Raw genomic sequence first — 14,628 nt, forward strand, 5'->3', positions numbered from 1 at the left:
TCTGTAAGTACCATTTTTGTTGAACTGCTTAATCAGGATGATAAGAACACTGTTGACTAATTTTCAGCAAGTTGCAATCATGTAATACAGAAATAAACAGTTTCTCAAAAACAAGGTCACTCTGTAAGTACCATTTTTGTTGAACTGTTTAATCAGGATGATAAGAACACTGTTGACACTTTTCAGCAAGTTGCAATGATGTAATACAGAAATAAACAGTTTCTCAAAAACAAGGTCACTCTGTAACTACCATTTTGCTGTACTGTTTAAACTCGATGAAAGGAACTCTGTTAACACTTTTCAGCAAGTTGCAATCATGAAATACAGAAATAAACAGTTTTTCAAAAACAAGGTCTAAGTCATGTTTGAGTCACTCTGTAAGTACACATTTTTGTTGAACTGCTTAATCAGGATGATAAGAACACTGTTGACACTTTTCAGCAAGTTGCAATCATGTAATACAGAAATAAACAGTTTCTCAAAAACAAGGTCACTCTGTAAGTACCATTTTGCTGTACTGTTTAAACTCGATGAAAGGAACCCTGTTAACACTTTTCAGCAAGTTGCAATCATGAAATACAGAAATAAACAGTTTCTCAAAAACAAGGTCACTCTGTAAGTACCATTTTTGTTGAACTGCTTAACCTGTTGGGTCTAGGGGGCAGCATTTGCACGTCTGGATAAAAAAAATGTACCCGATTTAATCTGGTTACTAATCCTACCCAGTAACTAGAATATGCATATACTTATTATATATGGATAGAAAACACTCTAAAGTTTCCAAAACTGTTTGAATGGTGTCTGTGAGTATAACAGAACTCATTTGGCAGGCAAAACCCTGAGACATTTTCTGACAGGAAGTGGATACCTGATGTGTTGTATTGACTTTAAAGCTATCCCATTGAAAGACACAGGGGTTTAGGAATATTTTGGCACTTCCTATTGCTTCCACTAGATGTCACCAGCCTTTACAAAGTGTTTTGAGTCTTCTGGAGGGAGATCTGACCGAACAAGAGCCATGGAACGGTGATGTCCCATTAGACACCTGGCGCGCTACTTCATGTTGGGTACCCTCGTTCCAATACGTTATAAAAGGCTATGCATTCGTCCACCTTGAATATTATTCATGTTCTGGTTAAAAAAGGCCCTAATGATTTATGCTATACAACGTTTGACATGTTTGAACGAACGGAAATATATTTTTTCCCCTCGTTCATGACGAGAAGTCCGGCTGGCTTACATCATGTGCTAACGAGACGGAGATTTTTGGACATAAATGATGAGCTTTTTTGAACAAAACTACATTCGTTATGGACCTGTGATACCTGGAAGTGACATCTGATGAAGAGAATCAAAGGTAATGGATTATTTACATAGTATTTTCGATTTTAGATCTCCCCAACATGACGTCTAGTCTGTATCGCAACGCGTATTTTTCTGGGCACAGTGCTCAGATTATTGCAAAGTGTGATTTCCCAGTAAGGTTATTTTTAAATCTGGCAAGTTGATTGCGTTCAAAAGATGTAAATCTATAATTCTTTAAATGACAATATAATATTTTACCAATGTTTTCTAATTTTAATTATTTAATTTGTGACGCTGACTTGACTGCCGGTTATTGGAGGGAAACGATTTCCTCAACATCAATGCCATAGTAAAACGCTGTTTTTGTATATAAATATGAACTTGATAGAACTAAAAATGCATGCATTGTCTAACATAATGTCCTAGGAGTGTCATCTGATGGAGATTGTAAAAGGTTAGTGTATCATTTTAGCTGGTTTTATGGTTTTGGTGACCCTGTCTTTGACTTGACAAAACATTACACACAACTCTTGTAAATGTACTGTCCTAACATACTCTAAATTTATGCTTTCGCCGTAAAACCTTTTTGAAATCGTAAAACGTGGTTAGATTAAGGAGATGTTTATCTTTCAAATGGTGTAACATAGTTGTATTTTTGAAAAATTTGAATTTTGACATTTATTTGGATTCAAATTTGCCGCTCTTGAAATGCACCTGCTGTTGATGGAGTGCACCACAGGTGGCACGCTAGCGTCCCACCTAGCCCCAAGAGGTTAATCAGGATGATAAGAACACTGTTGACACTTTTCAGCAAGTTGCAATGATGTAATACAGAAATAAACAGTTTCTCAAAAACAAGGTCACTCTGTAAGTACCATTTTGCTGTACTGTTTAAACTCGATGAAAGGAACCCTGTTAACACTTTTCAGCAAGTTGCAATCATGAAATACAGAAATAAACAGTTTCTCAAAAACAAAGTCACTCTGTAAGTAACCTTTTTGTTGAACTGCTTAATCAGGATGATAAGAACACTGTTGACACTTTTCAGCAAGTTGCAATCATGTAATACAGAAATAAACAGTTTCTCAAAAACAAGGTCACTCTGTAAGTACCATTTTTGTTGAACTGCTTAATCAGGATGATAAGAACACTGTTGACACTTTTCAGCAAGTTGCAATCATGAAATACAGAAATAAATAGTTTTTCACAAACAAGGTCACTCTGTAAGAACCATTTTTGCTGTATTGCTTAATCAGGATGATAGGAACACTGTTGACACTTTTCAGCAAGTTGCAATCATGTAATACAGAAATAAACAGTTTCTCAAAAACAAGGTCACTCTGTAAGCCATTTTTGCTGTACTGCTTAATCAGGATGATAAGAACACTGTTGACACTTTTCAGCAAGTTGCAATGATGTAATACAGAAATAAACAGTTTCTCAAAAACAAGGTCACTCTGTAAGTACCATTTTGCTGTACTGTTTAAACTCGATGAAAGGAACTCTGTTAACACTTTTCAGCAAGTTGCAATCATGAAATACAGAAATAAACAGTTTCTCAAAACAAGGTCTAAGTCATGTTTGAGTCACTCTGTAAGTACCATTTTTGTTGAACTGCTTAATCAGGATGATAAGAACACTGTTGACACTTTTCAGCAAGTTGCAATGATGTAATACAGAAATAAACAGTTTCTCAAAAACAAGGTCACTCTGTAAGTACCATTTTGCTGTACTGTTTAAACTCGATGAAAGGAACCCTGTTAACACTTTTCAGCAAGTTGCAATCATGAAATACAGAAATAAACAGTTTCTCAAAAACAAGAGTCACTCTGTAAGTACCATTTTGCTGTACTGTTTAAGCTCGATGAAAGGAACACTGTTGACACTTTTCAGCAAGTTGCAATCATGAAATACAGAAATAAACAGTTTTTCAAAAACAAGGTCTAAGTCATGTTTGAGCACTCTGTAAGTACCATTTTTGCTGAACTGCTTAATCAGGATGATAAGAACACTGTTGACACTTTTCAGCAAGTTGCAATGATGTAATACAGAAATAAACAGTTTCTCAAAAACAAGGTCACTCTGTAAGTACCATTTTGCTGTACTGTTTAAACTCGATGAAAGGAACCCTGTTAACACTTTTCAGCAAGTTGCAATCATGAAATACAGAAATAAACAGTTTTTCAAAAACAAGGTCTAAGTCATGTTTGAGTCACTCTGTAAGTACCATTTTTGTTGAACTGCTTAATCAGGATGATAAGAACACTGTTGACACTTTTCAGCAAGTTGCAATCATGTAATACAGAAATAAACAGTTTCTCAACAAACAAGGTCTAAATCATGTTGATGCACTCTGTAAGTACCATTTTTGCTGTACTGCTTAATCAGGATGATAAGAACACTGTTGACACTTTTCAGCAAGTTGCAATGATGTAATACAGAAATAAACAGTTTCTCAAAAACAAGGTCACTCTGTAAGTACCATTTTGCTGTACTGTTTAAACTCGATGAAAGGAACTCTGTTAACACTTTTCAGCAAGTTGCAATCATGAAATACAGAAATAAACAGTTTTTCAAAAACAAGGTCTAAGTCATGTTTGAGTCACTCTGTAAGTACAATTTTTGTTGAACTGCTTAATCAGGATGATAAGAACACTGTTGACACTTTTCAGCAAGTTGCAATCATGTAATACAGAAATAAACAGTTTCTCAAAAACAAGGTCACTCTGTAAGTACCATTTTTGTTGAACTGCTTAATCAGGATGATAAGAACACTGTTGACACTTTTCAGCAAGTTGCAATAATGTAATACAGAAATAAACAGTTTCTCAAAAACAAGGTCACTCTGTAAGTACCATTTTGCTGTACTGTTTAAACTCGATGAAAGGAACCCTGTTAACACTTTTCAGCAAGTTGCAATCATGAAATACAGAAATAAACAGTTTTTCAAAAACAAGGTCTAAGTCATGTTTGAGTCACTCTGTAAGTACAATTTTTGTTGAACTGCTTAATCAGGATGATAAGAACACTGTTGACACTTTTCAGCAAGTTGCAATCATGTAATACAGAAATAAACAGTTTCTCAAAAACAAGGTCACTCTGTAAGTACCATTTTTGTTGAACTGCTTAATCAGGATGATAAGAACACTGTTGACACTTTTCAGCAAGTTGCAATGATGTAATACAGAAATAAACAGTTTCTCAAAAACAAGGTCACTCTGTAAGTACCATTTTGCTGTACTGTTTAAACTCGATGAAAGGAACCCTGTTAACACTTTTCAGCAAGTTGCAATCATGAAATACAGAAATAAACAGTTTTTCAAAAACAAGGTCTAAGTCATGTTTGAGTCACTCTGTAAGTACCATTTTGCTGTACTGTTTAAGCTCGATGAAAGGAACATTGTTGACACTTTTCAGCAAGTTGCAATCATGAAATACAGAAATAAATAGTTTTTCACAAACAAGGTCTAAATCATGTTTGATGCACTCTGTAAGAACCATTTTTGCTGTATTGCTTAATCAGGATGATAGGAACACTGTTGACACTTTTCAGCAAGTTGCAATCATGTAATACAGAAATAAACAGTTTCTCAAAAACAAGGTCACTCTGTAAGTACCATTTTTGTTGAACTGCTTAATCAGGATGATAAGAACACTGTTGACACTTTTCAGCAAGTTGCAATGATGAAATACAGAAATAAACAGTTTCTCAAAAACAAGGTCACTCTGTAAGTACCATTTTGCTGTACTGTTTAAACTCGATGAAAGGAACCCTGTTAACACTTTTCAGCAAGTTGCAATCATGAAATACAGAAATAAACAGTTTTTCAAAAACAAGGTCTAAGTCATGTTTGAGTCACTCTGTAAGTACCATTTTGCTGTACTGTTTAAGCTCGATGAAAGGAACACTGTTGACACTTTTCAGCAAGTTGCAATCATGAAATACAGAAATAAACAGTTTTTCACAAACAAGGTCTAAGTCATGTTTGATGCACTCTGTAAGAACCATTTTTGCTGTACTGCTTAATCAGGATGATAGGAACACTGTTGACACTTTTCAGCAAGTTGCAATCATGTAATACAGAAATAAACAGTTTCTCAAAAACAAGGTCACTCTGTAAGTACCATTTTTGTTGAACTGCTTAATCAGGATGATAAGAACACTGTTGACACTTTTCAGCAAGTTGCAATGATGTAATACAGAAATAAACAGTTTCTCAAAAACAAGGTCACTCTGTAAGTACCATTTTTGTTGAACTGCTTAATCAGGATGATAAGAACACTGTTGACACTTTTCAGCAAGTTGCAATGATGTAATACAGAAATAAACAGTTTCTCAAAAACAAGGTCACTCTGTAAGTACCATTTTGCTGTACTGTTTAAACTCGATGAAAGGAACCCTGTTAACACTTTTCAGCAAGTTGCAATCATGAAATACAGAAATAAACAGTTTTTCAAAAACAAGGTCTAAGTCATGTTTGAGTCACTCTGTAAGTACCATTTTTGTTGAACTGCTTAATCAGGATGATAAGAACACTGTTGACACTTTTCAGCAAGTTGCAATCATGTAATACAGAAATAAACAGTTTCTCAAAAACAAGGTCACTCTGTAAGTACCATTTTTGTTGAACTGCTTAATCAGGATGATAAGAACACTGTTGACACTTTTCAGCAAGTTGCAATCATGAAATACAGAAATAAACAGTTTCTCAAAAACAAGGTCACTCTGTAAGTACCATTTTGCTGTACTGCTTAACTCAGGATGAAAGGAACACTGTTGACACTTTTCAGCAAGTTGCAATCATGTAATACAGAAATAAACAGTTTCTCAAAAACAAGGTCACTCTGTAAGTACCATTTTTGTTGAACTGCTTAATCAGGATGATAAGAACACTGTTGACACTTTTCAGCAAGTTGCAATGATGTAATACAGAAATAAACAGTTTCTCAAAAACAAGGTCACTCTGTAAGTACCATTTTGCTGTACTGTTTAAACTCGATGAAAGGAACCCTGTTAACACTTTTCAGCAAGTTGCAATCATGAAATACAGAAATAAACAGTTTTTCAAAAACAAGGTCTAAGTCATGTTTGAGTCACTCTGTAAGTACCATTTTTGCTGTACTGCTTAAGTCAGGATGATAAGGAACACTGTTGACACTTTTCAGCAAGTTGCAATCATGAAATACAGAAATAAACAGTTTCTCAAAAACAAGGTCACTCTGTAAGTACCATTTTTGCTGTACTGCTTAATCAGGATGATAGGAACACTGTTGACACTTTTCAGCAAGTTGCAATCATGTAATACAGAAATAAACAGTTTCTCAAAAACAAGGTCACTCTGTAAGTACCATTTTTGTTGAACTGCTTAATCAGGATGATAAGAACACTGTTGACACTTTTCAGCAAGTTGCAATGATGTAATACAGAAATAAACAGTTTCTCAAAAACAAGGTCACTCTGTAAGTACCATTTTGCTGTACTGTTTAAACTCGATGAAAGGAACCCTGTTAACACTTTTCAGCAAGTTGCAATCATGAAATACAGAAATAAACAGTTTTTCAAAAACAAGGTCTAAGTCATGTTTGAGTCACTCTGTAAGTACCATTTTGCTGTACTGTTTAAGCTCGATGAAAGGAACATTGTTGACACTTTTCAGCAAGTTGCAATCATGAAATACAGAAATAAATAGTTTTTCACAAACAAGGTCTAAATCATGTTTGATGCACTCTGTAAGAACCATTTTTGCTGTATTGCTTAATCAGGATGATAGGAACACTGTTGACACTTTTCAGCAAGTTGCAATCATGTAATACAGAAATAAACAGTTTCTCAAAAACAAGGTCACTCTGTAAGTACCATTTTGCTGTACTGTTTAAACTCGATGAAAGGAACACTGTTGACACTTTTCAGCAAGTTGCAATCATGAAATACAGAAATAAACAGTTTTTCACAAACAAGGTCTAAATCATGTTTGATGCACTCTGTAAGAACCATTTTTGCTGTATTGCTTAATCAGGATGATAGGAACACTGTTGACACTTTTCAGCAAGTTGCAATCATGTAATACAGAAATAAACAGTTTCTCAAAAACTAAGGTCACTCTGTAAGTACCATTTTGCTGTACTGTTTAAGCTCGATGAAAGGAACATTGTTGACACTTTTCAGCAAGTTGCAATCATGAAATACAGAAATAAATAGTTTTTCACAAACAAGGTCTAAATCATGTTTGATGCACTCTGTAAGAACCATTTTTGCTGTATTGCTTAATCAGGATGATAGGAACACTGTTGACACTTTTCAGCAAGTTGCAATCATGTAATACAGAAATAAACAGTTTCTCAAAAACAAGGTCACTCTGTAAGTACCATTTTTGTTGAACTGCTTAATCAGGATGATAAGAACACTGTTGACACTTTTCAGCAAGTTGCAATGATGTAATACAGAAATAAACAGTTTCTCAAAAACAAGGTCACTCTGTAAGTACCATTTTGCTGTACTGTTTAAACTCGATGAAAGGAACCCTGTTAACACTTTTCAGCAAGTTGCAATCATGAAATACAGAAATAAACAGTTTTTCAAAAACAAGGTCTAAATCATGTTTGAGCACTCTGTAAGTACCATTTTTGCTGTACTGCTTAACTCAGGATGAAAGGAACACTGTTGACACTTTTCAGCAAGTTGCAATCATGAAATACAGAAATAAACAGTTTTTCACAAACAAGGTCTAAATCATGTTTGATGCACTCTGTAAGAACCATTTTGCTGTACTGCTTAATCAGGATGATAGGAACACTGTTGACACTTTTCAGCAAGTTGCAATCATGTAATACAGAAATAAACAGTTTCTCAAAAACAAGGTCACTCTGTAAGTACCATTTTTGTTGAACTGCTTAATCAGGATGATAAGAACACTGTTGACACTTTTCAGCAAGTTGCAATGATGTAATACAGAAATAAACAGTTTCTCAAAAACAAGGTCACTCTGTAAGTACCATTTTGCTGTACTGTTTAAACTCGGATGAAAGGAACCCTGTTAACACTTTTCAGCAAGTTGCAATCATGAAATACAGAAATAAACAGTTTTTCAAAAACAAGGTCAACTCTGTAAGTACCATTTTGCTGTACTGTTTAAACTCGATGAAAGGAACACTGTTGACACTTTTCAGCAAGTTGCAATCATGAAATACAGAAATAAAGAGTTTTTCAAAACAAGGTCTAAGTCATGTTTGAGCACTCTGTAAGTACCATTTTTGCTGTACTGTTTAACCTCTTGGGGCTAGGTGGGACGCTAGCGTGCCACCTGTGGTGCACTCCATCAACAGCAGGTGCATTTCAAGAGCGGCAAATTTGAATCCAAATAAATGTCAAAATTCAAATTTTTCAAAAATACAACTATGTTACACCATTTGAAAGATAAACATCTCCTTAATCTAACCACGTTTTACGATTTCAAAAAGGTTTTACGGCGAAAGCATAAATTTAGAGTATGTTAGGACAGTACATTTACAAGAGTTGTGTGTAATGTTTTGTCAAGTCAAAGACAGGGTCACCAAAACCATAAAACCAGCTAAAATGATACACTAACCTTTTACAATCTCCATCAGATGACACTCCTAGGACATTATGTTAGACAATGCATGCATTTTTAGTTCTATCAAGTTCATATTTATATACAAAAACAGCGTTTTACTATGGCATTGATGTTGAGGAAATCGTTTCCCTCCAATAACCGGCAGTCAAGTCAGCGTCAGAAATTAAATAATTAAAATTAGAAAACATTGGTAAAATATTATATTGTCATTTAAAGAATTATAGATTTACATCTTTTGAACGCAATCAACTTGCCAGATTTAAAAATAACCTTACTGGGAAATCACACTTTGCAATAATCTGAGCACTGTGCCCAGAAAAATACGCGTTGCGATACAGACTAGACGTCATGTTGGGGAGATCTAAAATCGAAAATACTATGTAAATAATCCATTACCTTTGATTCTCTTCATCAGATGTCACTTCCAGGTATCACAGGTCCATAACGAATGTAGTTTTGTTCAAAAAAGCTCATCATTTATGTCCAAAAATCTCCGTCTCGTTAGCACATGATGTAAGCCAGCCGGACTTCTCGTCATGAACGAGGGGAAAAAATATATTTCCGTTCGTTCAAACATGTCAAACGTTGTATAGCATAAATCATTAGGGCCTTTTTTAACCAGAACATGAATAATATTCAAGGTGGACGAATGCATAGCCTTTTATAACGTATTGGAACGAGGGTACCCAACATGAAGTAGCGCGCCAGGTGTCTAATGGGACATCACCGTTCCATGGCTCTTGTTCGGTCAGATCTCCCTCCAGAAGACTCAAAACACTTTGTAAAGGCTGGTGACATCTAGTGGAAGCAATAGGAAGTGCCAAAATATTCCTAAACCCCTGTGTTTTTCAATGGGATAGGTTTAAAGTCAATACAACACATCAGGTATCCACTTCCTGTCAGAAAATGTCTCAGGGTTTTGCCTGCCAAATGAGTTCTGTTATACTCACAGACACCATTCAAACAGTTTTGGAAACTTTAGAGTGTTTTCTATCCATATATAATAAGTATATGCATATTCTAGTTACTGGGTAGGATTAGTAACCAGATTAAATCGGGTACATTTTTTTTATCCAGACGTGCAAATGCTGCCCCCTAGACCCAACAGGTTAAGCTCGGATGAAAGGAACACTGTTGACACTTTTCAGCAAGTTGCAATCATGAAATACAGAAATAAACAGTTTTTCACAAACAAGGTCTAATCATGTTGATCACTCTGTAAGTACCATTTTTGCTGTACTGCTTAATCAGGATGATAGGAACACTGTTGACACTTTTCAGCAAGTTGCAATCATGTAATACAGAAATAAACAGTTTCTCAAAAACAAGGTCACTCTGTAAGTACCATTTTGCTGTACTGTTTAAACTCGATGAAAGGAACACTGTTGACACTTTTCAGCAAGTTGCAATCATGAAATACAGAAATAAACAGTTTTTCACAAACAAGGTCTAAATCATGTTTGATGCACTCTGTAAGAACCATTTTTGCTGTATTGCTTAATCAGGATGATAGGAACACTGTTGACACTTTTCAGCAAGTTGCAATCATGTAATACAGAAATAAACCGTTTCTCAAAAACAAGGTCACTCTGTAAGTACCATGTTTGTTGAACTGCTTAATCAGGATGATAGGAACACTGTTGACACTTTTCAGCAAGTTGCAATCATGTAATACAGAAATAAACAGTTTCTCAAAAACAAGGTCACTCTGTAAGTACCATTTTTGTTGAACTGCTTAATCAGGATGATAAGAACACTGTTGACACTTTTCAGCAAGTTGCAATCATGAAATACAGAAATAAACAGTTTCTCAAAAACAAGGTCACTCTGTAAGTACCATTTTGCTGTACTGTTTAAACTCGATGAAAGGAACCCTGTTAACACTTTTCAGCAAGTTGCAATCATGAAATACAGAAATAAACAGTTTTTCAAAAACAAGGTCTAAGTCATGTTTGAGTACCATTTTGCTGTACTGTTTAAGCTCGATGAAAGGAACATTGTTGACACTTTTCAGCAAGTTGCAATCATGAAATACAGAAATAAATAGTTTTTCACAAACAAGGTCTAAATCATGTTTGATGCACTCTGTAAGAACCATTTTTGCTGTATTGCTTAATCAGGATGATAGGAACACTGTTGACACTTTTCAGCAAGTTGCAATCATGTAATACAGAAATAAACAGTTTCTCAAAAACAAGGTCACTCTGTAAGTACCATTTTGCTGTACTGTTTAAAATCGATGAAAGGAACCCTGTTAACACTTTTCAGCAAGTTGCAATCATGAAATACAGAAATAAACAGTTTCTCAAAAACAAGGTCACTCTGTAAGTACCATTTTTGTTGAACTGCTTAATCAGGATGATAAGAACACTGTTGACACTTTTCAGCAAGTTGCAATGATGAAATACAGAAATAAACAGTTTCTCAAAAACAAGGTCACTCTGTAAGTACCATTTCTGCTGTACTGCTTAACTCAGGATGATAGGAACACTGTTGACACTTTTCAGCAAGTTGCAATCATGAAATACAGAAATAAACAGTTTCTCAAAAACAAGGTCACTCTGTAAGTACCATTTTTGTTGAACTGCTTAATCAGGATGATAAGAACACTGTTGACACTTTTCAGCAAGTTGCAATGATGTAATACAGAAATAAACAGTTTCTCAAAAACAAGGTCACTCTGTAAGTACCATTTTGCTGTACTGTTTAAACTCGATGAAAGGAACCCTGTTAACACTTTTCAGCAAGTTGCAATCATGAAATACAGAAATAAACAGTTTTTCAAAAACAAGGTCTAAGTCATGTTTGAGTCACTCTGTAAGTACCATTTTGCTGTACTGTTTAAGCTCGATGAAAGGAACATTGTTGACACTTTTCAGCAAGTTGCAATCATGAAATACAGAAATAAATAGTTTTTCACAAACAAGGTCTAAATCATGTTTGATGCACTCTGTAAGAACCATTTTTGCTGTATTGCTTAATCAGGATGATAGGAACACTGTTGACACTTTTCAGCAAGTTGCAATCATGTAATACAGAAATAAACAGTTTCTCAAAAACAAGGTCACTCTGTAAGTACCATTTTGCTGTACTGTTTAAACTCGATGAAAGGAACCCTGTTAACACTTTTCAGCAAGTTGCAATCATGAAATACAGAAATAAACAGTTTTTCAAAAACAAGGTCTAAATCATGTTTGATGCACTCTGTAAGAACCATTTCTGCTGTATTGCTTAATCAGGATGATAGGAACACTGTTGACACTTTTCAGCAAGTTGCAATCATGTAATACAGAAATAAACAGTTTCTCAAAAACAAGGTCACTCTGTAAGTACCATGTTTGTTGAACTGCTTAATCAGGATGATAAGAACACTGTTGACACTTTTCAGCAAGTTGCAATGATGTAATACAGAAATAAACAGTTTCTCAAAAACAAGGTCACTCTGTAAGTACCATTTTGCTGTACTGTTTAAACTCAAGGAAAGGAACCCTGTTAACACTTTTCAGCAAGTTGCAATCATGAAATACAGAAATAAACAGTTTTTCAAAAACAAGGTCTAAGTCATGTTTGAGTCACTCTGTAAGTACCATTTTGCTGTACTGTTTAAGCTCGATGAAAGGAACATTGTTGACACTTTTCAGCAAGTTGCAATCATGAAATACAGAAATAAATAGTTTTTCACAAACAAGGTCTAAATCATGTTTGATGCACTCTGTAAGAACCATTTTTGCTGTATTGCTTAATCAGGATGATAGGAACACTGTTGACACTTTTCAGCAAGTTGCAATCATGTAATACAGAAATAAACAGTTTCTCAAAAACAAGGTCACTCTGTAAGTACCATTTTTGCTGTACTTGCTTAAACTCGATGAAAGGAACCCTGTTGACACTTTTCAGCAAGTTGCAATCATGAAATACAGAAATAAACAGTTTTTCAAAAACAAGGTCTAAATCATGTTTGATGCATTCTGTAAGAACCATTTCTGCTGTATTGCTTAATCAGGATGATAGGAACACTGTTGACACTTTTCAGCAAGTTGCAATCATGTAATACAGAAATAAACAGTTTCTCAAAAACAAGGTCACTCTGTAAGTACCATGTTTGTTGAACTGCTTAATCAGAATGATAAGAACACTGTTGACACTTTTCAGCAAGTTGCAATGATGTAATACAGAAATAAACAGTTTCTCAAAAACTAGGTCACTCTGTAAGTACCATTTTGCTGTACTGTTTAAGCTCGATGAAAGGAACATTGTTGACACTTTTCAGCAAGTTGCAATCATGAAATACAGAAATAAATAGTTTTTCACAAACAAGGTCTAAATCATGTTTGATGCACTCTGTAAGAACCATTTTTGCTGTATTGCTTAATCAGGATGATAGGAACACTGTTGACACTTTTCAGCAAGTTGCAATCATGTAATACAGAAATAAACCGTTTCTCAAAAACAAGGTCACTCTGTAAGTACCATGTTTGTTGAACTGCTTAATCAGGATGATAAGAACACTGTTGACACTTTTCAGCAAGTTGCAATGATGTAATAAAGAAATAAACAGTTTCTCAAAAACAAGGTCACTCTGTAAGTACCATTTTGCTGTACTTGTTTAAACTCGATGAAAGGAACCCTGTTAACACTTTTCAGCAAGTTGCAATCATGAAATACAGAAATAAACAGTTTTTCAAAAACAAGGTCTAAATCTTGTTTGATGCACTCTGTAAGAACCATTTTTGCTGTATTGCTTAACCTGTTGGGTCTAGGGGGCAGCATTTGCACGTCTGGATAAAAAAAATGTACCCGATTTAATCTGGTTACTAATCCTACCCAGTAACTAGAATATGCATATACTTATTATATATGGATAGAAAACACTCTAAAGTTTCCAAAACTGTTTGAATGGTGTCTGTGAGTATAACAGAACTCATTTGGCAGGCAAAACCCTGAGACATTTTCTGACAGGAAGTGGATACCTGATGTGTTGTATTGACTTTAAACCTCTCCCATTGAAAAACACAGGGGTTTAGGAATATTTTGGCACTTCCTATTGCTTCCACTAGATGTCACCAGCCTTTACAAAGTGTTTTGAGTCTTCTGGAGGGAGATCTGACCGAACAAGAGCCATGGAACGGTGATGTCCCATTAGACACCTGGCGCGCTACTTCATGTTGGGTACCCTCGTTCCAATACGTTATAAAAGGCTATGCATTCGTCCACCTTGAATATTATTCATGTTCTGGTTAAAAAAGGCCCTAATGATTTATGCTATACAACGTTTGACATGTTTGAACGAACGGAAATATATTTTTTCCCCTCGTTCATGACGAGAAGTCCGGCTGGCTTACATCATGTGCTAACGAGACGGAGATTTTTGGACATAAATGATGAGCTTTTTTGAACAAAACTACATTCGTTATGGACCTGTGATACCTGGAAGTGACATCTGATGAAGAGAATCAAAGGTAATGGATTATTTACATAGTATTTTCGATTTTAGATCTCCCCAACATGACGTCTAGTCTGTATCGCAACGCGTATTTTTCTGGGCACAGTGCTCAGATTATTGCAAAGTGTGATTTCCCAGTAAGGTTATTTTTAAATCTGGCAAGTTGATTGCGTTCAAAAGATGTAAATCTATAATTCTTTAAATGACAATATAATATTTTACCAATGTTTTCTAATTTTAATTATTTAATTTGTGACGCTGACTTGACTGCCGGTTATTGGAGGGAAA

The sequence above is a fragment of the Salmo salar genome, chromosome 06 (assembly GCF_965601325.2).
Source record: "Salmo salar chromosome 06, fSalSal1, whole genome shotgun sequence".
NCBI lineage: Eukaryota > Metazoa > Chordata > Actinopteri > Salmoniformes > Salmonidae > Salmo > Salmo salar.